At 45.0% G+C, this 25,500-nt stretch overlaps 1 protein-coding gene across 1 annotated transcript in view; it reads right to left on the reverse strand.

Annotated features, from left to right (window-relative positions):
* TRPV6 (transient receptor potential cation channel subfamily V member 6) overlaps nucleotides 1–25,500 on the reverse strand; it is a 73,471-nt gene that overhangs the window by 41,606 nt on the left and 6,365 nt on the right. The window lies entirely within an intron of this gene.

Here is a 25,500-nt window from a genome sequence, read left to right on the forward strand (position 1 = left end):
CAGCACACCTGTTTATATGTTTATATGGGACGAGGGTAGGGCTGTGGTCTAAACCACTGAGCCTCTTGGGCTTGCCAATCGGAAGGTCAGCAGTTTGAAGCCCCGCAATGGAATGAGCTCCCATTGCTCTGTCCCAGCTCCTGCCAACCTAGCAGTTCGAAAGCACACCAGTGCAAGTAGATAAATAGGTACCGCTGTGGTGGGAAGGTAAACGGCGTTTCTGTGTGCTCTGGTTTCCATCACGGTGTTCCGTTGCACCAGAAGTGGTTTAGTCATGCTGGCCACATGACCTGGAAAGCTGTATGTGGAGAAACGCTGGCTCCCTTGGCTTGAAAGCAAGATGAGCGCCAGAACCTCATGGTTGCCTTTGACTGGGCTTAACCATCCAGGTGTCCTTTACCTTTTTCACCTGCATACGAGCATGGGCCTAGGACTGTAGCAGTGCGCTCAAACTAGCATCCCCACTTCCATGAAATCTTTCATTCAGTCTATTCAGAAAGAGTGTTGTCGTCCCCGCCACTGGCCTTGTGCTGGCGATATTTCAGGCCACGTGTGAACCCAGAGGCTTGAAAATATTCACATCCTTGGGAGAGATGGGCTTTAATGGAGGATTACCGATTTAAAAGTAAGGGTTTGTGAGCTGACAAAGTGAAGAGTAACTCTCCTTGAAATGTGGGAATATGTTATAGTTAAGTAAAAAATCTAGCAGGAGCCGAAAATGAGAAGGGGGGTGAAGAGGGAAGAAAACGGGGGGGGGGGGAGGAGAGAGATCAAGGATAAAATGTTTAAATATTTTTAAGTTTTTGAAATGCAATTTGGAAATGTATGCCATAAGGGTAGGAAGAGAAACATCAAGATGGCGGGGTGGGAAGTCAAATTCGTAGCGAATTTGAATTATCATGATGCTAAATTTGTTAAAGTTTTTGAAAAGCAATGAAAATTAATTGGCAAAAAGGGGAAATGTTCACATCCTTGAAAGTGGGCATCGCCAGCTGGCAACTCTGCCAATCAGTTTGTGCCAAGAAAGGGGTACAGAAAAAGCCAGTGGAAAAACCGAACCCTACAAAAATTCAGTAGAGTATTATCCAGGAGCTCTGGTAGGCTGATCTGACCTATGAGCTCTAGTATTTAAAGGCCAAAGAAGATACAAACTTGCCAGTTTGGCTGTTTAGTGTATGTGCACGTTTTAACTTTTTTTGCATTAAAAGGAGAATGTGGGACAGGAGGGTGGGACACAGGCAACGCCTTCTCATGTGCTCCACAATGTTCTCTCACTGCCTGCTCACTTCTGGTATCAAAGCCACATAAAAAGTTTCTATTGAAACAACTGGTGTTTACTTTGAAAAGCTACGAGCCATTTTAAGGTGCCCCATCACCTGCCAATTTACTGTAAATTCTACCGTAAATTCTACAGCTGGTTACGCAAACACTTGGCAAGAAAAGATGGCTTTGTTCACTGTGCGTAAGGACAGGTGACCAGCCCAAACTCCCATGCATTTAATTATAACCTGCAGCTTCTGCTGCTGAAGATGTACTTTTTTTTCTTCAACTCCCGACCTTGTGTTCCTTTCCTAGCACAGACTGCATTTCCACAGACTGCATTTTTTAAACATGTTGTCTTCAATTTCTTTAGCTGCTTCCTTCGGAACGTTTTGTCAAGGCAAAAGTCTCAGCTGCCCCGTGGCACGTCACAGCTGCAGTTGGGATGCCTGCTTACCTGAGAACTCAAGGGGCTTACTTCTGAGTAGACATAGCATATGGTGGAAACATATTGTTGCAAAAGTTGGGTGCCTTGCCTTGTCTCCGGCAAGTAGTAGCAAGAGCCTATGGGGCTTCAGGCACTCATCCAGGGTCTGTGGTTCCCTTTGGAGAATTGAGACACGGCAGAGCCTGTCATAGCTTTAAGAAATATGGTTTATCCATCTATTTACGCCTCTACATGGAGCGAGGCCAGATCTTACAGCATGGTCATTTCAAGAGGGGCTTGTCCCTTACAGCAGTGCAGCCGGCCTTCAGCCAACCTGCCCAAGATGGATCCCAGTCTTTTCTCTGCTTCCTCCTCCTTCCCAGCAACTCTTGCTCAAGACTCCTTTTTCCTGCCTGAGGTGGCAGGACTCCATCACCTTGGCAACTTCTGTCTCCCCAGGCCAAAGGATTCCTCTCGGATGGCCCATCAACCCCTTTTGTCATGTTAACAGATCTGCTCTTCACCAGGTAAGCCAGGCTGGTTTGCATAAACCAGCCCTGGGATTCCTTGTCTGGCACAGTTCTGCAGCTTGTACTTTCATCCATATCCCAATTAATCAAAACCCTACCATTTATTAATTTCTAGGGTTTAGGCCCCACAATACAGTGGTACCTTGGGTTATATACGCTTCAGGTTACAGACTCTGCTAACCCATAAACAGTGCTTCAGGTTAAGAATTTTGCTTCAGGATGAGAACAGAAATCGTGCTCCGGCGGCATGGCAGCAGCAGGAGGCCCCATTAGCTAAAGTGATGCTTCAGGTTAAGAACAGTTTCAGGTTAAGAACGGACCTCCAGAACGAATTAAGTACTTAACCCGAGGTACCACTGTGTGTTTGTGTGTGTATGTATGAATGTATGTATGTATACACACACACACACCCCAATCTCTTGCAAGCAGGCATCCACAAACCTCCCTAATGTTTCCACACACATCTCTGCTTTACCAACATGAAATACTACAATGTTTGAGACAATTACAAATGTATTAGCATCCACATAATTCTCATACGGTTGGGCTTTCCAAATGGTTAGCTTGCATCCTAGCATGTGGGCTTCCTTCCCCACTCAAAATGCTAGCCAGCTTGCCATTGCCTTGGCAACAGGTTGTCGCTCAGAATATTTGACTATTGCACTTCCTCCGTGTTCTCTGTAATTGGCTCAATTGCGCAGCATGCTAACGTTTTCTGTTTTCACAGATCTGTGGTTGACTGTTCGGAAACCTGCTGGTTTGTTTGGGACGTTTGTCCATAATAGCTACAAATATCTCACTCTAACTTCAGGAATAAAGGAAATAAAAAACACAAATGGATACCAACTGCGGTCCTAGTTTATAAAATATGCTTCATTGTTACTATCTAAAGGAGTTGAAGGTTACATTTCTCATTCTCGAACATGTCGCCCAGACTGCTAAATCAGAGCTTTGTCTCTGCCAGAGGTTCAAGCCATTTGTTTGAGAACCATGACACTTCTGATGCAAGCCTGGTGATGGTGGAGAACCCCAATAGTGTATTTCATGCAGCTTTCTCCAATATATTGACCAATACCTGCTATTCGTTTCTAATATCTCTGGACACAGCAAAAAATTTTTTACTGTGAACTCCACGCCCGATAACTTAGAAGCTGGTTTCAGAGACTGCCAGCATTTTTCAGAATTGAGGGATTGGGATGGAGGAGGACTCAATTTTAAATGGATTTATACATGGAACTTGCAAGTTCCGACCCAATGTTAGTTTGCTTGCATGAGACCAGCTTACCGTATGTCTGCGCCACTTGTGCAATGTCAGGTGTTTTGCTAGTTCCCCTTTTCTTGCTCAGGGCTTTGAAGGGTTCTTCTTATATTTCAGGTATAGGGCAGGTGGGATGGCTTGGCCGAAATTGCCAAATGGTGATACATGGATGTCTAGTGAGGCTTGCAGGCTGCTGGCTCCCCACCCCTGCTCTAAGGTAAAGGACCCCTGGATGGTTAAGTCCAGTCAAAGGTGACTATGGGGTTGCGGCGCTCATCTTGTTTTCAGGCCAAGGGAGCCAGCATTTGTCCACAGACAGCTTTCCGGGTCATGTGGCCAGCATGACTAAACTACGTCTGGTGCAACGGAACACCGTGATGGAAACCAGAGCGCACAGAAACGCCATTTACCTTCCCTTCTATTTATCTACTTGCACTGGTGTGCTTTCGAACTGCTAGGTTGGCAGGAGCTGGGACAGAGCAACGGGAGCTCACTCCGTCTCAGGGATTCAAACCGTCAACCTTCTGATTGGCAAGCCCAAGAGGTGGTTTAGACCACAGCACCACCCACATCCCCTACCCCTGCTCTACATGAGCTGAGCATGCCTTAGAAATTTCCCAACACTTCCTAGCAGTTGTGTATTTATACAGGCAATGGTGGGCAAATTTTCACAGAAATTTATGCACCATTAACTAATGTAACCCACCGATAAGCTCCTGAGCCCGGGTTCTGAGAAACATGACCCAGATTCTAGCAAAGTCACACGCAGCAAGGGATCAATGTCTTCATATTATCTCACCCATCTAACTGAATGGGGATAACAGGCAGCGGAAGGAACTTCCTCAGTGGTGATTGGAAATTTCCCACTTTCTTCATATGGCTGACCTGGAAGAACTCCATCACTTGCACAATCAAGCAGTTCCTCCAGCCAGACTATAATATCTGGGCTGGCAGAGCAGAAAAGTTTGCTTTACCTCTCGGTACCAGCTTGCTAGAAAATTTGGCTGAAATTCACATGGCTTTCCTCACCCAGCAAATCAGCACTAGCGCAACGGCAGCCTGCCCTTCATCATCCGCATTGTTGCAGATGTGCTCTCTGCAGAAGCCTGTGGTTTTCACTCTCAAGCATCCGATACTCCATGCCAGGTTTCCTCTTTGCAGGTTGACAGGGGATCGGCACACACCACGGCCAGCTTTTGCAACATGCACATATATTATAGCACTGATGCGAAACCTGTATCGGCCGTCACGGGTGCTGGGTCCCGCCCCACTTTGTGGGTGCCCAGCGCAGGCCTGTGATGTCACACGTGTGGTGCAAAAATTGTGGGTGCCCTGCCCCGTCATGGGGAATGTTGTGGAGCACCCACAGCCCCCCACACTATGTCGATCATACACTTCTCCAGCTTTCATGTGCCAAATATTTAATGAGAGAAACAAGCCACATCATAGAATCCTAGAATTGTAGAGTTGGAAGGGACCCCGAGGATAATAACAATAATATAATAATAATAATTTATTATTTTTACCCTGCCCATCTGGCTGGGCTTCCCCAGCCACTGTGGGCGGCTTCCAACCAAATATTAAAATACAGTAATATTAAAATCCCCTTCATGGATTTTTGAGAAAAGCAATGACAAACCTAGACAGCATCTTAAAAAGCAGAGACATCACCTTGCCAACAAAAGTCCGTATAGTTAAAGCTATGGTTTCCCCAGTAGTGATGTATGGAAGTGAGAGCTGGACCATAAAGAAGGCTGATCGCCAAAGAATTGATGCTTTTGAATTATGGTGCTGGAGGAGACTCTTGAGAGTCCCATGGACTGCAAGAAGATCAAACCTATCCATTCTGAAGGAAATCAGCCCTGAGTGCTCCCTGGAAGGACAGATCCTGAAGCTGAGGCGCCAGTACTTTGGCCACCTCATGAGAAGAGAAGGCTCCCTGGAAAAGACCCTGATGTTGGGAAAGATGGAGGGCACAAGGAGAAGCGGACCACAGAGGACGAGTGTTCTTGAAGCTATGAACATGAGTTTGACCAAACTGTGGGAGGCAGTGGAAGACAGGAGTGCCTGGCGTGCTCTGGTCCATGGGGTCATGAAGAGTCGGACACGACTAAACAACAACAACAACATTAAAATACAGTAATAATCATCTAGTCCAACTCTCTGCAATGCAGGAATATGCCGCTGTCCCATATGAGGCTCGAACCTGCAACCTTGGCATTAACAGCACCACGCTCTAACATACAGAGCTAAATGCAACCATTGTTTGTTGTTCATCTCCAGGTAGGAAAGTGGGAAGATAATGATTTTTCCAGTGCCGCCCTATGAGCAAGACAATGAAGCAGGAATGTGATGCAGAGATTCCCCATGTCCTAACCTGCTCCCTGCTACACCCTCACCAGATAGATTCACGAATGGCACAAGGTTATATTGACAAATACTCAGATGCCACCTCTTCAAAGCCATTTCAGCTACTTTAATTAACATGCAGCTTCACAATGAGCCAAACCCATCCAGGAACGTTGGCAACTGGCACCCCAGCAGAACTCACCATGGGGCAGAGAAATGCCATTATGTATAAGTTGATTTATGAACAGTAAACAATGACAACATCACACCTGCTCAGTACAGCACATTACTGCCAATCTAGAAGGTGCCAATGTATACTGTGAAGTTCGCAGTTTTTAAAGAGCTCTGGGAAGTTTATGTCACACTTTGTAAACTGGTGAAATGCATTCCAAATTCACAACTGCTTCTTCCAGATGCTAGTTTCAGTTCCAAATGTTTGAAACCTCCACACTGGAAGCCTCATGTTAACAGTACCATATGCCATGGACCGACTAATCAAAAGGACAGGAGTTTGTGGTGGTTTTCCATCTCTCCCAGCTGGTCAGCTCTTCCACAAAATCCATAGGCAAGTTAGCCACCAAATCGCAGCCATATAGATATATATATAAAAAAAAAACTATCACATGTCCTCCCCTCTTAGAGCACAGAAGATTCATGTGAATCCCCCCAGTCTCTGTGAGTTTAAGGTCCTGTCTGTACCTAGATCTAAGTGTAATATAGAAGGAGGATTTTCGATGACACAGGACTGGGGGGGGGGGGGTAGTGGAGAGAGACAATGGCCAGCATGCCCCTCCCCGCCGAGTCCACTTTGCCCAGGGTCCTCTCAAACCTGGCAGTGTTCCTCAGACACTCGCATCTAAACATAGCCAGGCCTTTGGGTGATTAACATTCCGTGTTCTTTTAAATGTGTTTGTGGGAGAGATTATTGGTTTGCTTTTGTTTTATTATGCATTTTTGTATTTTTAATATTGTGAACTGCCCCGTGGTGAAGGGCGGTATACAAAATCTGAATAACAGCAGCAGCAGCAGCAGCAGCAGCAGCTCTCAGAAGATGGCAATCTTAGCTGTAAGAAACAGATGTCTAAGATGTATGGAATGCTTTATGGGAACAAATTGTCCCTCTCTTGATGAAATCCTGGAACAAAAAGTCTACAATGAAACAAGGGCTTTTGACTTTAGTCAAGGGCACTCTAGACATCCATGGAAAGGCCTTGAAGATTTTAAGAAGCACATGTGGAAAGTAAGTAAAAAAAACCAAACCACCCAGCTACCCCAGAGTCACCTCCTGAATGGTTTTCTCACATTAAGAAGTTTACCTAGATATGGTTGTATCCACAGCCTGCACCTATGTGTGTTTACACAGAAGTAAGCTCCAGCGAGTGTCATTCAAAAGTAAAAGTGCCCAAGACTGCCACCCCAATTTCCATCTTCTACACTGAAATAATTACGGCATATAATAAGAGTTCATTAAACATTTTGAAAATGTAGGGCTGTAAGCTTTGAGTTGCTTTATTCAGGATGCAGAATCCAATATTTCATGATGCAGGGCTTTTTAAAAAAAACCCAAAACAAAACAAAACATTTTAAGCATATGTACATACCTAATAAGGCAGGGTCTCGGAATCTGTGGCCCACCCTACATTGTTAGACTACAACTCCCATCGTCACTGGCAACTGCCCATGCCATATGGGGCTGATGGGAGTTGGAGCCCAATGACATCAGGTGGGCTGCAGGTTCCCTGAAACATAGTTTTTACCTTGAAATAAATTCAACAGCGCTAGTTCACTTGTCTTTTGTAGGTGTTGGTCAGTAATTTCACACGTATCTGTAAAGATGGAAACCCAAAATACAAAAAGGCTTTGTTGCATTCTCACATGTGCTAGAACAGGCACGTCCAACTTCCAAGAGACAGCGATCTACTCCCACTATAAACAAACTGGCAGTGATCTACCCATTGGATTGACCAGAATTGTTGAGCTTTTTTTGGGGGGGGGGTTGTTGTTGTTTTTTGGGGGGTGATCATTCAGGATCCCACAATCAACCATGATCGACCACAGATACCCTGTGATCGATCGGTACCCTGTGATCGATCGGTAGATCACGACTGAACAGTTGGACACCCCTGTGCTAGAAGATTTCCTAACTTTGCACCCCCTCCAACGCCCTGGGGTATGAATTTAATTAATATGATCTAGGTGTAGAGGAATAAGGTGCCATTTCTGAATAGTTCTCAGTGCAATTTCCTTAAGTGACAGCTCATGCTGATCCTGCCGCTACATGGAAGGATGTCTGTTAATGATTCAGTAGTTGAGTTAATTAGGACGCAGGTGGCGCTGTGGGTTAAACCACAGAGCCTAGGGCTTGCCGATCAGAAGGTCGGCGGTTCGAATCCCTGTGACGGGGTGAGCTCCCATTGCTCGGTCTCTGCCAACCTGGCAGCTTGAAAGCACGTCAAAGTGCAAGTAGATAAATAGGTAAGGTAGGTAAACGGCGTTTCCGTGCGCTGCTCTGGTTCGCCAGAAGCGGCTTAGTCATGCTGGCCACATGACCCGGAAGCTGTACGCCGGCTCCCTCGGCCAATAAAGATGAGCGCCACAACCCCAGAGTTGTCCGCGACTGGACCTAACGGTCAGGGGTCCCTTTACCTTTACAGAACCCAGTGTGGGGTTGACACTTTAGCTCTGGGGCTCCCTACAAAGGCAAGCCTACCTTTGGTCACCCCACCCCACCCTGAGCTTACGTGGAATCATCTTGGAAGGTAGAGGAAACAGGCAAATTCTGCCCACCTCTTTGTAAAGAACCTGCCATTGACTTTCTACCAAGAATCCCCAGACTCAGCTGTGGCCTCACCCCCATCAGTCACAGTGAACCAGGAAACTGCTTCTTTTTATTCTCCCATCCCTGAAACAAGTAATTAGTGTTTCACTTCTTCCTCATATCTCTAATTCTTCCTCATATCTCTAACTCTCCCGTTTTGCCTAATTTGCTATCTTTTAGCTCCCATGTAGTTCAAATCCCAGTCATTTGCATTCAAACTCACCTCACCTGGTTAGATTTAGGCTTCCACTAAAAAGCTGATTTCCACATAAAAAAAAATTCAAAGTCACATTGTGAGTGTTAAATCGTTCAAAATCCCAAATTTTGAGTGCTTTAGATTAGCTGACATCTCTTCATATTTTAATCTAGGCAGGCATCAAATATGAAAATCCATAAACCGCCGGTTGCCAAACACTAAAATAACACTGTATGCCATCTTTTAAATACTAGATGTCAATGGATCTCAAATGCTAATTACTGAAATAATATAACAATATGTCTAGTATCAGTGGATGTCAAATGCAAATAATTAATATTTCACAACTATTCAAAATATTCAGAGATAATCTAGTATGAATATTTGCAGAGAACTTTTGAGGAGCTAATTCATTTTATCTCTGTTTCAGGATGTCCTACTGGCTAAGGTCTAAATGCATGAGTACAGCAGTGTATCTGTGCCAACGAGATACCAAACCCTGTCTGGTTCCTTATCTTACAGACAAAAGCTAATCCCAACAGTGTTAATCTATCCACCTGGCAATCTAATACCTCTTGCAACAATCAGGTTTCAAGCTTTTTGGCTTCTTCCTTTCGGGACATTGCAACAAGCATTTTGCAATTCCCTCTCCATTGTGAGAGTCAACCTGACACTGACCTTCTGACTGCACCTCTGTGAAATACAGGATGTAGTTCACATGTAACATTTCAATCACGTCTCAGGCAAGCCACGCTCAGGGGAAACCGAATAGTGCTACATCAGCCCTGCCAAATTCAGCTTCATCCTGGAGGTACAAGTGTTTCCATCAAAGGCAAGCCATGTGTAAGAGCTGTTTGCAGAAAAGTGGCAAGCAAGATGGCACTGTAAGCTTAATGAGAACAGTGTGTGTGTGTGTGTGTGTGTGTGTGGTTTCACAAACCCCAACATCCCTGGAGCTGTAGGACATTTCAAAGGGCTTTTTCTATGCAGTCCATTTTTAGTGAGGACAGAATAATCAAGTCTTTTTTTTTTTTTTTTTTGTGGGGTTGCAATATTTGCCCTATGAATATTCAAACCCTTCCTTAAGCTTTGGCCTGACTTGGCCACTAAAAATTTAATGCTGATTAACAGGAATTCGAGAGCACTTAGGTTGAGTGGGAAAATATTTGGGGTTTGATCGGAGGGTGGAGAGCAGTTTTGACTCTGGACACAAAGGAAACAGTTTTGAGTTCTGGAGCTGGTGAGCAAGAAGGCAGCATGGGAAGCAGCAAGAATATTCATCAGCTTGCAGGGTGAGGTATAATAATAATAATAATAATAATAATTAATAATAATAATAATAATAATAATAATAATAATAATAATAATAATAATTTATTTATACCCCGCCCATATGGCTGGGTTTCCCCAGCCACTCTGGGCAGCTTCCAGCAGAATATTAAAATACTATGATTCATCAAATATTAAAAGCTTCCCTAAACAGGGCTACCTTCAGATGTCTTCTAAAAGTCTGATAGTTGTTTATTTCTTTGACATCTGATGGGAGGGTGTTCCACAGGGCGGGCGCCACCACCGAGAAGGCCCTCTGTCTGGTTCCTTGTAACCTCACTTCTCACGGTGAGGGAACCACCAGAAGGCCCTCGGCGCTGGACCTCAGTGTCCAGGCAGAACGATGGGGGTGGAGATGTTCCTTCAGGTATACTGGGCCTATCATACCAGGTATGGTCCTATTATACCAGGGCTCATTATGTCAGCCTGTTCTCCCTACCCACTCTACCCATAAATTTGTGATAAGAGATTACCGAAACATTTCAAGTCTCAGGTACTCTCTCGTCTTAGTGAAAGTGGCCCTGTAAAACTGTCCTGGGCGTAAGCATAACTACTACAAGCAGTGGTGGTGAGGCAATTCGCTGGCAGCCAACAGTTCAGGGCAATTTTTGGTGGGTGGGTAGGATTTAGGAGCTTCTTGGCATGTGTCAAGAGGTAGCGATGGTGGCAGAATACGTGGCAGTCAGAATTGCAGAAAGCACCACTCCACATTGGCTTCAATGACTTCCACTCACAGCCAGTGATGGAGTCTTGGAGTAGGTCTTTTACCTGGTGGTGGAACCTCCCCAATAATTAATAGGGGATTAGAGAACAGTTCCAGGCAGATTTTGGAGACAGTTGGCAGAGCATGAGGCTCTTGATCTCTTCTTCTTTCTGTTCCATGGAACCATTTCCTATTTCAGCCCTTATCACTTCTTCTCCTCACTCCCCCCCTCTCCATCAGCTGCCTTCTCAGGCCTCTAGCCCATTGTCCAACCCCTTCTGCCTGCCCCCATCCAGTGTTTGAAATTCACCAGGCACATTTTGCACCTGGCTTTTGACCACTTGCGACCACGTGAAGATGCCCGGGTGCCAAGATGGCACCTGACGTCTCTACCATCTGGAAGTGCATGCCTGGGGATCCTTGGATCTTGACTGTTTTCACACAGTAGCAACACTTCCTGTAGACGTCTGTCCATGGTATTTTAACTGCACAATCAGACTGAATTTCAGGAACCAAAAAGTTGTTTTGAAAAATAGGACTTTCAAGCCGTCCAACCCCAAAATGGCAACCAGGCATTCCGTTTTAGCAACTCTAACGCTGGTTTACGGAGCTATTTGGCACCTAGCATATATATATATATATATATATATATATATATATATATATGCAGGTTTTGGTGTCCTCGGGTGTCTTCCCGTGTAAAAGTTGGGGTGTCTAGGCGACGTTTCGACGAGGTCTCACTCGTCATCTTCAGGCTGGTGCTTTCGGCTTCTTGTTACTGGAACAGAGCAGGATCTCAGTGTTTGAGTTCCTATAAATACTGTTGAGGAGGTGTGGTGTATAGCCTCCAATGTTCTGGGCAGAGAGGAGGTTCCCAGGCTAGTGTGCCTTTTCTTCTTTTGTTCCTTAATTACTTGAGGGATATCTTGAGTGATTTCTTGAGTGATTTCCTGAATCCCACTTAGGTGGGTCATTAGGTGTGGATTAGTTGCTAAAGCCTTCGTGTCTTGAACTCTTGAACTTTGTGAAGAGTTTTTCTGAGAAGATGGCTGTACTGCACTTGGTTGTGCTCTGGCTTGGCTTCGTGTATAGGGGCGAGCTGTGGTTTTGTGGCCTGTGCCAGCCAGATCTGTGTAGGGATTGCAGGGGGGTGCAGCATCCGGAGGTGCCACCCTGGTTTGGCTACTGGATGGTGTCTGTAATTTATCTGTGGAGAGGGTCTGGGTTTGGGTCTGGTGTGGTTGATTGGTGATGGCGTTCTGTGTGCCTCTGGATCTGGTGTCAGATTTTGTGGGGAGGGCTAATTTCCAGATGTCTGGCAAGCGGGATACAAAGATACAAACAGATAGAAGGAGCACCTATGGGATCACCCCTCTCACCGGTCATCGCTAACCTGTACATGGAACACTTTGAAACCAATGCTTTAGACAAGTCAGAACACAAACCCAAACTTTGGCTCAGATATGTTGACGACACCTTTGTAATTTGGCCACACGGGAAGGAAAAACTGGATAGCTTCCTCACACATCTCAACAGCCTACACCCCAAAATACAATTCACTATGGAAATAGAAGCCAACAACCAACTTCCCTTCCTTGACGTCCTAATCTACAAAAAACCTGATGGCTCCCTAGGACACACTATCTACCGGAAAAAAACACACACCAACCGCTACTTACATGCACAATCACACCACCACCCTGCACAAATAAACTCCGTAGCCAAGACTCTCATCTCCAGAACCAAACGCCTGGCTGACGAAGACCACTTGACAACTGAGTTACAGAATCTCTCAAATGTGTTAATTGCCAATGGATACCAGCAAAACAGGGTTACGAAGCTAATCCAAAAAGAAACACCCCCCAAAAACCAAGACACAGAAGAAAACAATGGCATAGCCCTCCTTCCTTATATCAAGGGCACTACAGATAAAATTAGCAAAATCCTCCATAAACACAATATCAAAACAGCCTTTTGCACCAACCAAAAAATAGCCAATATCCTCAGAAACCCCAAGGATAAAATTCAGTTGGAAAACCAAGGGGTCTATGAAATACCCTGCAAAGTCTGCCCAGCCACGTACATTGGACAAACAAACAGACGAATAAATGCACGGATCGCAGAACACAAGAATGCCGTCAAAAAAGAAGAAAAAACTTCCTCTCTTTTCCAACACATGAAAGAAACAGGACACGAAATTAATTTTGCAGATTCCAAATTGCTCTTTAACATGGAACATCACCACAAGAGAATAATCATGGAAGCCATCGAGATAGAGAAACACCCTCACAACATGAACAAGCGTGACGACACATCCCGCTTGCCAGACATCTGGAAATTAGCCCTCCCCACAAAATCTGACACCAGATCCAGAGGCACACAGAACGCCATCACCAATCAACCACACCAGACCCAAACCCAGACCCTCTCCACAGATAAATTACAGACACCATCCAGTAGCCAAACCAGGGTGGCACCTCCGGATGCTGCACCCCCCTGCAATCCCTACACAGATCTGGCTGGCACAGGCCACAAAACCACAGCTCGCCCCTATACACGAAGCCAAGCCAGAGCACAACCAAGTGCAGTACAGCCATCTTCTCAGAAAAACTCTTCACAAAGTTCAAGAGTTCAAGACACGAAGGCTTTAGCAACTAATCCACACCTAATGACCCACCTAAGTGGGATTCAGGAAATCACTCAAGAAATCACTCAAGATATCCCTCAAGTAATTAAGGAACAAAAGAAGAAAAGGCACACTAGCCTGGGAACCTCCTCTCTGCCCAGAACATTGGAGGCTATACACCACACCTCCTCAACAGTATTTATAGGAACTCAAACACTGAGATCCTGCTCTGTTCCAGTAACAAGAAGCCGAAAGCACCAGCCTGAAGATGACGAGTGAGACCTCGTCGAAACGTCGCCTAGACACCCCAACTTTTACACGGGAAGACACCCGAGGACACCAAAACCTGCATTCCTGTACCCGTGAAAATCTACGAAAGCATATATATATATATATATATATATAGTTTCTAACATTGCCCCACCCCCAGCACCAGAGTAATCTAGCAAGTTGCAGCTTTTTCCACTCCACCATCATGTTAGGGCACCCAGGTCAATCTATTACCACACATTGCATCGTCACGACCAGCCAAACCTCATTGTATTGGAGGGGGTGTATTATGTTTACTTGCATTGTGGGTGAAGTAGTTAGGGCATAGGGTGAAGGCTTCAAGGTCAGGCAGAAGAGCCCAAATCTCTTCAGAAATAGGGAATCACAAAATCATTAAATTACAGAATTGTAAAGTTGGAAGGGACCCTGAGGATTATCTAGTCCAACCCCCTGCTGGAATATGCAGCTGTCCCATATGGAGATCAAACCTGTGACCTTGGGTGTTATCAGCACCATGCTCTAACCAACTGAGCTACCCCCAAGAGCACTTTTCTTTATAAAAACAGCAACATATATTTCAAGTTAAAATGCTTGTGTAGCTGGGTGGGGTTTTTTCTTTCTTTCTTTACTAGCAAACCAATTAGAAGCTTGGGGGGGCAGCATTCAGCAGTATATAAAATGAATAATAATAATAATAATAATTTATTTATACCCGCCCATCTGGCTGGGTTTCCCTATATTATATCACTTGCATGCAAATTGATTTTACTTAGTAGTACAGTGGTACCTTGGCTTACTGTGTTCCGGAAGTCCATTCTTAAACCAAAGTGTTCTTAAACCAAGGCGTGCTTTCCCAAAGCAGCAGGGGGACTCAATTGGAACAAATGGAACACACTCAACAGGAAGCGGAACATGTTCTGCTTCCAAGGCAAAGTTCACAAACCAGAACACCTACTTCTGGGTTTGCAGCATTCTTAATCCAAATTGTTCATAAACTAAGCTGTTCTTAAACCAAGGTACTGCTGCGTATTTAGCAGATTAATTGTGCAGCAGAAAGCGTGCTGGGGAGACCACACATTCAGGAAACAATGAAGAAACACAAAAATAACTTTTGCTTGGCTTTAATTACAAAAACAAAAACTCCTCTTACATTACATCTATAAGTATGACCCATTCACCAGGGTACTGAGAGAGGTACATGCTGCTCTTTATATACTATACCCAATTGCTGACACAGCTTAATTAACACAACTTAACAGCACCTGCTATACTGCTTCACAGCTGTAAAACTAGGTCATGTTATTTGCTATGGCCTTGAAAGAGATACACATCTTGTGAAACGATAATGAACCTTAATATTTAAAGAAACCATTCAACAGGTACCACTTTACTTTTTATCTTATTGCCTTCTGCCCCTGATTGGGAAGGGGAATCCCCCCCCCCCCAATTTTTTAAAAAATAAGTATTCATGCTCTGCCTCTTAAACACGGCAATTCAGAAGGCAGCAAACAAATCTAACACATAAAAGCACAGTCCAGCCTTTTAAAAAACAAGCAAGTGAATCAATCAGCATCAGAAACCAAATATAATAGCAGCAGCACTGAGTCATGTTAAAAAGCTGCAGAAAAGAGCAAGAGAGTTTCACTGTACTAATAATAATAATATAAAATCAGCAAGGAGAGATTTCTGTTTCAGCAAGGCCAGAGGATAATATAGAGAACAGTAAGTCAAGAACGGTCTGGATTTTTCTGCCACAGGAAGAACCCTGGGGCAGAAAAACCCAGACTGTTCTTGACTTACTGTTCTCTATATTATCAGTGTTCTTCCTGTGGCAGCCGCTCACAGCCCTCACCTTTGTATCAGCAGCAGAAAGCCAGAAGCAAAGGGATTAGTGCCTTGTGTAACAGGAGGAAAGAAAAACAGCCACCTGTGTATGTACACCTCTATATGCTGAGTGATGTTGATGTTAAGAGTTATTAATGCTTTGCCAAAAAAGCTTGGCCCCACCTAGGTCTTCCTCTCTCTTCTGTTCTTTAATTAGCAAGTTATTTCTGAAAGGTGCTATTACTGCCTCACAGCCGGCTAAGAGCCTCGTGAAGTCTTCTAGGGAACAGCTATTGATACAATGCACTAGGGCAGAGAAGGCGCAAGTTACCACTTGTGTTGTAGGTTTTCTTTCCTGGGCAGAAGTTATTGCCGGCACAGGCGCATAATGGCTGCAGCAGGTGCAGGGAGGGCCACAAGAATGAACACAGGAGACAGGTATTGGGTTGAATTAGGCCACAACTTTACTGATTACAGGAAACTGTAGGTTTGGCTAAGGCACTGGGTGTGTATTCAGCATCAGGGAGCCTGCCTGCTGGGTCAACCTACGTTGGGGAGTCACCTCAACATAGATTGGGTGCCACAACCCCACAGAGTCTGCCACTGGGAGAGGTGTATTGGCCCATTGGTTCCCCAGTGGACTCCCAGTCATCCCTGCCAGACCCCTCTAACGCTAACACTTTCTGGCAGCAAATACACACACTGCTAACTATTGCACTGTGCTGCCCCTCCTTCTCTGGATAAAAGGGACGGGCAAATGTTTTTGAGTCAGCTCTGCTCTAAAGCACACTGTAAGAAAGAGGAGGAAGCTAGCTTTTCTGTGCACTCTGAATTAGGTCCTCCTGCTGCGCTTCATAGTGTTCTTAGTTTGTTGTCAAAATCCCTCTGCCTTTTTTGACCTAGAAAGCATCATATATTCCTGGAGGGTGGAAGGAATGCCCAGAACAGGGTTAGGGGCATCCTGGAGGAAATATCCCTTGTTGCACAGGGAGAAAATCTTGCACTAATCTACACAGAACTACATTGAATACACCCCCTTATTTCCACTATAATAGCTCCCATGATCTAAACACTTTAATCAGAAGGTTATATGAAACTGGCCGTTTCACATTTTCGGGTACTACTCTGTGGTCCGAAGGTGTAAGAGGATTAAAAACGGAAAAGGAAAAATCATGGCAGATGTGAACTCTAGAGATGTGGAAGTGGGAACAGGCAGACTCCTAAGGGCTGGACAAAAGGATAAAATAGCAGGGCTTTGTGACATGAACACAGGTAGCTATGCTAGTATTCTTACAAAAGTCAGGTGCCACCCCCACACTCCGTCAAGCAATAGCAAGATCTCAGGGGGTTCCAGGCACTCACCCAGGGTCTGTGTTCCTTTGGATAATCGAGACACAGTGGAGAACATCGTAGTTTTAAGAAATATGGTTTATTCACCTATTTATACCTTCAGTCTGCATGGAGGGAGTCCAGATCTTACAGCATGGTCATCTCAAGTGGGGCTTGTTCCCCCACAGCAGTACAGCACTGGAGTCCAAGGCATCTCTCCCAGCTAGCCTTCAGCCAGCCTGCCCAAGATGGATCCTGGTCTGTCTTTCTCCTCCTTGCTAATAAAAAACACCTCCCTTTTCCTGTCACCTCAAACACACAGTTACCTGGCAGGTTTCCAAACCCCCAGTTTCTGTTCACACCTCAGAGCAAGAGGAGAGGACAGTTCTCTTGCATTGCCAATGACTCTCACTGGCCCTGTATTGTTTCTTAATGGCCCTAGCTTGGCCAGGTCATTTTCCTTGGCTAGCCATGGAATTACTTTGAAGCTTGTATTTCTCCTTTCACATCCCAAATAATCAAAATCCTACCATTTATTGATTTCTAGGGTTTAGGACCCTCCCCCAAATCTATAACACCATTAATGCCACCTAAAAAGTATTCCAGACACAAGTTATAGAATAGAAGGACTCAGCTGCCTAAAGCATTAATATATATCTACACACACACACACACACACTAAAAGATGACAAAATGGGATAGTCACTTGTCATTAGCAATGCCCATAGACACATGCAAGCCAACACCTGCCCATAATAATGCTATTGTAATCCCATTTTAGACAGCACCCATTACTGCACTGAAATGCAATCATGGGGGTGGAACGACATTTTCCCAGCAACAATAAAATAAAATAAAAATGTCACTGTCTGGGTGCTAGGAAAGTTTGTTTTTCATCCTCAAGAGAAGTATTATCCTGGAATACTGGAATTGCCTGATCTCCTATACTTCAGCCCTGAAAGGTCTCATGTCTTCCCCTTCCCCCTCAGCTTTTAGAAGTTCGATCACTGAAGAGACAGAATATGAACTGTGACTCACATGTATTGTGCCAAGGTTGCCATGTTTCAAAACGTGAAAATCCGGACACAAAAGTTGTTGGGAAATCTTCAATTATAGTTTTTGAGCTTTGGGGAGGGGGGCGGGGATTTGCCCAAAAATCAACACTTCCGACATGGATTGCCATACATTTTCCGGGTCATTTTAACCAATCTTTAGAAATTCCGCCCGGGTGCTATTTCCGATTGACGAATCCCTGATACGTCCAGGAGATTCTGGACATATGGCAGCCCTGATTGTGCCTACATATTTTTCTTCTGCAGCTGGCAGTGGGGAGGGGGGCATTTTCCTTACTGCCAGGCTTATGCAGTCAACTAAGATAACATTTTCCATTAACGGTCAGCTGGTGACCCGTGTGCATTCTCTGCTGTACTCTGATTTTTGTAAACTGCTTTGATTGTTTTAATTAAATTGTGACGCATAAATACGTTCTGTAAATAAATAAATTACCGTCCCATCCTGGGGTGGGGTGGGGGGTAGAGTCAAAACACACCCCATCGCACTCTGGAGCACCAATCTGTATTGGACCACAGCACTGTTGCTTTTAGGAAAAGAAAATATATGGAGGGGGCGGATTCCATCACTCATCTATCATACCACACAGAGCTTGGTCCTCAGACTGCCTCTGTTAAATATTGCCGCATACAATGGACAGCAGGCCAAACAGAGAACAGCCTTCAACAACGAGCGATGGGACAGGTGAATAGGGATCAGGTCAGTGTGTGGCATCGCTGGGCAATTGCTGGGGCCCCAGGGCCCTAGAAGAGCCCACTGGTGGCACCTGTCATACGATTTGGGGAGGGGGAGTGTTCTTTGTGGCATGGTGCTGTTGGAGCTAGCTGCTATTTTGATTTCACCTGCTCTGCCCCACCTAATTCTTTAGAGGGTTCTTATTGTGGTGCTCTGACCAGCACTGTGCAGTTCGGTCTAGCTGCCATTTTAGCTTCCCACAGAGGGATGGTCATCAGTCATGGATGCTCAGGGGGTTGGACTCGATGACCCTTGGGGTCCCTGCCAACTCTACCATTCTATGATTCGATTAATGCCTCCAACGTAGCATGGTGACAGAAATGAAGCCTAAAAAACAAGAGGGGTGAATTAGCATGCTTGGAGTTTTGTTCTTGGCTTACTGGTCGCATTTTCTTTTCTTTTCTGTTTTTGCAGGAAACATTTTCAACTCCAAAACAAAAAACACTGAGACCACCAATCCTAGTTAATAATCCTAGTTAATATATCTGAAGGAGCGTCTCTACCCTCATCGTTCTGCCCGGACACCGAGGTCCAGTGCCGAGGGCCTTCTGGCGGTTCCCTCACTGCAAGAAGCCAAGTTACAGGGAACCAGGCAGAGGGCCTTCTCAGTAGTGGCACCTGCCCTGTGGAACGCCCTCCCACCAGAGAAAAACAACTACCAGACTATCTGAAGATAGCCCAGTTTAGGGAAGCTTTTAATGTTTGATGCATTACTGTATTTTAATATTTTGTTGGAAGCCGCCCAGAGTGGCAGGGGAAGCCCAGCCAGATGGGCAGGGTATAAATAATAAATTATTATTATTATTAGGATATGAAAAAAGGGTCTGGGCACAATTCAGCCTCTGCTCTGTGCAAACACAGCTCTGCGTGCAGGAGGAATAGGGTCAGCAGCAGGGGGATTGTGCACCAATTGTAGCACATGATATGACTGAATTGTGCCATTCCCATGCACACAGCTGTGCAGAAGAGAGTTGCATTGGGGGTATAAATATGCTCCCTCTTCATTCAGTGTTGCAGTCAACAGTCAGACAGTATTAGGTCACTGGAGTCGAGCACTTTCACCAAGGGCGACATTTGGTCCCAAAAATACACAGGCTTCGGGCTGTCTGAACTCTATAATTAAACCCTAGATTTTTATCGGACGTAAAAAAGATGACAGGAGAAGATAAAAGCACCAGACCATGTCTGAACGATTCAGAGTTGTATGACTGTTGTGTCAACACTCTATAAACACTGCTGAGAAATGGAGTGGACTTTACTGCATTCCGCAGCTAGCTCTTCAGTCTAAAAAAATCCACAATATCCAGTTCCACATGAAAATCAGTTAAACAAGGTGACTGGCCTTGCTGCTTTTCAAGTTTCCGCACAGGACATTAGCACTGAGCCAGGCCTTGGTTAGAAAAACTGTATCAAAAGTCTCAGGTCCGACAGATGAAACAGAACAGATTGTGTTGATAAAAACAATAAGCAGAGGAGGAGTAAAGCTTATCAGAGGCACTGACTCTGTTGGTGAGACTTTGCGCTTATCAAGGAAGAAATCTATCATGGGGCCAAGAGGGCTAATGGAACCAGTGGCAGCAAAACTGTTTTGTTTGTGAAGAAAACCCTCTGCCACCTTGTTCCTTGGCCACCCCAAATTAATGAATTTCTCCCACCCAACAACCTCAAACTAAATGCTCCTCACTTTCGAGGTGGGTGCCTGGAAGTGTGTGTGTGAAGGGAGAATTCATCCCAGTGCTAGTCAGTGTTAAGTTGTGGGTGAACATATCAGACAACACAGCGATTCTTCAAACAGCTCTTGTTTATTCATAGGCCAGAACAGAACTGAACTGAAGGGTTCAGCCAGCCTGCTTATATAGAGCTCCACTAGAGCACAACAGTAACCATTTTCTGTAACTATCCAATCACTGAACATCACTTTCAATCCCTTATTTGCATATGTGGGCCTGAGTGAAAACTATCTACAGTATCCCCCTGCTGGCCCAGGGTGAGAACTTCAGTGCGTAACAGTCAGAAACCACGCAAACCTCTCTAGGAGCACCACAACTAAAAAGGCCCTGTCTCAAGCCACAATCCATCTTCTCCGATGAAAATAGAGACGTCCTAAGGAAAAGCAGGACATTCCGGGATCAAATCAGAAACCAGGATGGCTCCTGTAAATCTGAGACTGTCCCTGGAAAACAGGGACACTTGGAGGGTCCGAAAATGGACTAGAGGAAGTGCAATGCAAACTTAATCCAGCTCTTCATTATGAGTTATTTCTCACATTTCCATCCTCTCTGTGTTCCAGGAACCTCAAGGAGCATGTTTGGCTCACCCTCTTGCAAAAGCCCTGTGAAGTCGGAGGTTAGGCTGAGGTAGTGACTGCAAAAGGCTAGCCCATGCCTGCTACAAATGGGCCTCAGTTTACAGTAAGTCATGTTACGATGGAGGAGCTATGACTACTCTCCCCCTTGGACAATAAAAATACCTGCATTTATTTACATTGCAATTAAGTATGTTTTAGTCCATACTGTACTGGCTTATTGTTGGCAAACCTCAGTGCATTGCCAAGATAAGATTGATGTTAGGCTTCTGTCCTGTGTGCCTTTGCATGGGAATAAGCCCATGAACACAACAAGACTTACCGTATTTTTTGCTCTATAAGACTCACTTTTTCCCTCCTAAAAAGTAAGGGGAACTGTGTGTGCGTCTTATGGAGCGAATGCAGGTTGCGCAGCTATCACAGAAGCCAGAACAGCAAGAGGGATTGCTGCTTTCACTGCGCAGAGATCCCTCTTGCTGTTCTGGCTTCTGAGATTCAGAATATTTTTTTTTCTTGTTTTCCTCCTCCAAAACCTAGATGCGTCTTGTGGTCTGGTGAGTCTTACAGAGCGAAAAATACGGTACTTCTGAGCAAATGCACATGAAGGGAGGACATGAGGTTAATCTAGTTTAAAAGGGCCTTTCAGGTACATTCCGGCCTTGGCATTCTAAGATAAACTGCGCTCATCCTCACAATGGCATTTTGCTGTTTTTTTAACATCAGGAATGTACAAACTATGTATTAAAGAAATGCAATACAAAAGAATCTTAGGATGCCCAGCAGTAACTAATGATAAATTACAGCTGGAAAGTTGAGCAATGCATCTATAAATGTCTCAGAGGTTTAGGAGGCAAAATAGCACCACCTATTCCACTTTTGCAGTGTTTTTCCCCCAGCTGGTTTGTTCATGGAATTGAAGGAGTAAAAGGAGGCTTCTCCACTGCAGGGAAAAAGTAAACTAATGACACACACAAAAGTCCATTTTCTTAGATTTGTTGGTTATATTTTTCAAAAGTCTATGCCGTTTCCCCTCAATCATAGCTTACAAATAATTTAGGGGGGTGGGGAGTTCTCCACAATCATTTTGAGGCAATATGGAAAGATGTCCACTACATCGGAAATACAACTTTTAGATCTCCAATAGGAACTATTCAATCGGTACTGGGAAGCCTTTTAGTACAAATCCAATTGAAATACATGTGAATTGTGTAAAAGGGTTTCCTGAGGGTTACCCTAACATTAGACGGAGTGAGGCAAGCGCCTCAGGTGGCAGGTGCCCAAGAGCAGCAGCCCCACCCCAGCCATTCCTCCTGATCCTATCATACACCCCCCTCAATTAATCTACTGGCCTCAGGCTTACTGGAGGGTGCTGCCCCATTACCAGTGTTCCTGGTTAAGATCCAGTCAGCTTCTACATATAGAATGGGGCGCCATCTTGTCTTTTGCCTCAGGCACCAAATTGCCTTAGGCCAGCTCAGCTCTGGAACTTTCCACTGGATTGTGCCAGATTTCTGAGGTAAAAAATCTACAGCTGTATCATTCCCCAAAGAATTCCGGGAATTGTAATTTGTTACGGGTGCTGAGAGTTATTAGGAAACCCCTCACGGAGCTACACTTCTCCAGAGAAAACGGTTCTCATGACGTTGCTCGATTCTTTAATTTCTACCTGAAAAAGCAGCAAGGAATGCTGTCGTTAAAACCAAACACACACATAAAAGAATTGCCTTGCCATTTCTCCTTCCCTTCATCTGTCATATGGAGATAATGACAGATACTTACACACCTCCCAGGGTGTCAATGAAACTCTTCAATATCCTGGAGTAGGAGTATTATTACTGCAGTTACTGTTACTGGAGCTGCCAAACAAGATCACAAAAATTAGCTCCCCAATCCAATGTCTCAATTATACGGCAGGCAGCGATGACCAATAACAAAGGACAACACCCTAACACTGTAAACACACCTATCTATTTGTCTATATGCACTGCCCCATTATCCCTAAAGAAACAACAAGCTCTTCCCTACTACAGGAACTTATATCTGCATCCAAATCATCATTTCAAAAGCCAGCTGAAGAATAGGTTACTCACTGTGTTGACATGCTTCCAGTAATGTAGGCCAATCTACATGGCGGGTAGACTTGGAGCAGGAAGACCTGAGTTCAAATTCCATGGAGATCTGAATTCAAATTCCCAGTTAGTTATGAAGGTCAAAGGGAAGCCTTGAGGGCAGCACTGCTGTCTCTCAGCCTCATAACAAAGTTTTGGGGGTAAGAGTGGGAAAACCCCATGCAAACTACCTTAAGCTTCTCAGGAGAAGGGCAAGATACACATAGCAAGGATGTTTCCAACACACCTGAAAAAAAGGTTTGGTTAAGGATGAAGGAAGAGGCAGATCAAAGAGCTCAATACTTTCTCAGGTGTGCCAGGTCTGACCTGAAGTCTCCAGGTGTGCCTGGCCTGCTCCAGGTGGCAGATGGAAGGCTTGCATCTCCAGGTGTGTTGAGACTGCCTTTCAAATCGTTTGTGGTTTTCTGTGCTTTGATTTCCACTGCCTCCATATGACACTTCCAAGAGATGGTTTCACCAAAGAGAACACCCAGGTCAAAGGAATCATCGAACTGTAGAGTTGGAAGTGGTCCTGAGGATTGTCTAGTGACAGTCCAACCCCCTGCAATGCAGGAAAATGCAGCTGTCCCACATGAGGAACCAACCTGCAACCTTGCTGTTACCAGCACCACACTGCATCTAAATCAGGCATAGGGAACCTTCAGCCCTCCAGATGTTTTGGCCTACAACTTCCATGATCCCTAGCTAACAGGACCAGTGGTCAGGGATGATGGGAATTGTAGTTCAAAACATCTGGAGGGCCGAAGGTTGCCTAGGCCTGATCTAAATGAACACGTCTTGTTCTCTAGCTTGTGGATCTAAGCACTTTTTATATCTAGGACTGTGTTTGCCAAAAAGGAATAATCTTTGTGTTAATTTATAGATAGGCTTTCCTCTTTGCAGTATGCACTTGAACACCTCCAATAGATTTTTTGCCACTATGTAATGCACAAAGCACAGGGACGCAGGTGGCGCTGTGGGTTAAACCACAGAGCCTAGGACTTGCTGATCAGAAGGTTGGCGGTTCGAATCCCCGCGACGGGGTGAGCTCCCGTTGCTCGGTCCCTGCTCCTGCCAACCTAGCAGTTTGAAAGCACTTCAAAGTGCAATAGATAAATAGGTACCGCTCCGGCAGGAAGGTAAACGGTGTTTCCATGCGCTGCTCTGGTTTGCCAGAAGCGGCTTAGTCATGCTGTCCACATGACCCGGAAGCTGTACGCCGGTTCCCTCGGCCAATAAAGCGAGATGAGTGCCGCAACCCCAGAGTCAGTCACGACTGGACCTAATGGTCAGGGGTCCCTTTACTTTTACCTTTAATGCACAAAGCAGCCCTCCAAGTGAGTAGCAGGCCTCCAAGTGAGTATGAAAAAGACCATTTTCAGTACCTGTCTTTGCAAGAGGACACTGTGACCATGTCATAGGAAACTGCCTTACACAGAGGACTCGGCTATACAGCTGCAAATAAAACGTTTTAAGTGTGTTGCAAAGTTCAATATACAAATGTGACACTAGACGGCGACAGTGAGCTATGACAAATTCAATGTATTTTTCAAAACGTCTTTTTAAAAAGCATTTTCACAGCTTTTTTTATATGTATGTAGATTCCACCAGAGTCCATCTATCTTAGCACTATTTACACAACTACAAATTGGACTCCAGCATTCAGAGAAGGCATCCTGCCCCAGCAAATTTTGATACTATATAGCAGGGGGTCAACATGAATAAAATATTGGGGAACCCAGGTAAGCCTCACCCCGATTAATTGATCACATGATGCAGCGCATGCACACCATTTGAATAGCAATGCCTATCAACTTTGGGGGGGGGGTGTCCCCCTGAAATATTTTACTGGGGAGGTGAAGACCCCTCAGCCCCTAAGAGTTGGCTCCTATGCTATATAATATAAAATGCTGGTGCTGTTATATTGCTCTCAGGGTCCTCTTAAGCCAGCCTTTCTCAACCTGTAGGTCCCCAGATGTTGTTGGACTACAACTCCCATCACCCCTAGCTAGCAAGGCCAGAGCTCAGGGATGGTAGGAGTTGTAGTCCAACAACATCTGGGGACCCACAAGTTGAGAACCGCTGTCTTAAGCCAATGTCCCGTGCAATCAAAGGACATTCCCTACGATCCCTTGGAAATGCCAGAGGGGCTGGCTGGAACACAGCTCCCAGATGGTGCATTGATTTCTCAGGTTCCCTGCTGCTCCACTCTGTTTTCCCAACCACACCAATATCACCTCCCCCAAAGCAATGGCACTGGACCACTTGTCCAGCCAAGCTGGCCCGGACTCCTGAGAAATCTCGAAAGCCATAATCAAAATGACTTTGACCACGACCTATTGTAGATTCACAATAAATTATT

The sequence above is a fragment of the Podarcis tiliguerta genome (genome assembly GCF_965153285.1).
Source record: "Podarcis tiliguerta genome assembly, chromosome: 17".
NCBI classification, from domain to species: Eukaryota; Metazoa; Chordata; class Lepidosauria; order Squamata; family Lacertidae; genus Podarcis; species Podarcis tiliguerta.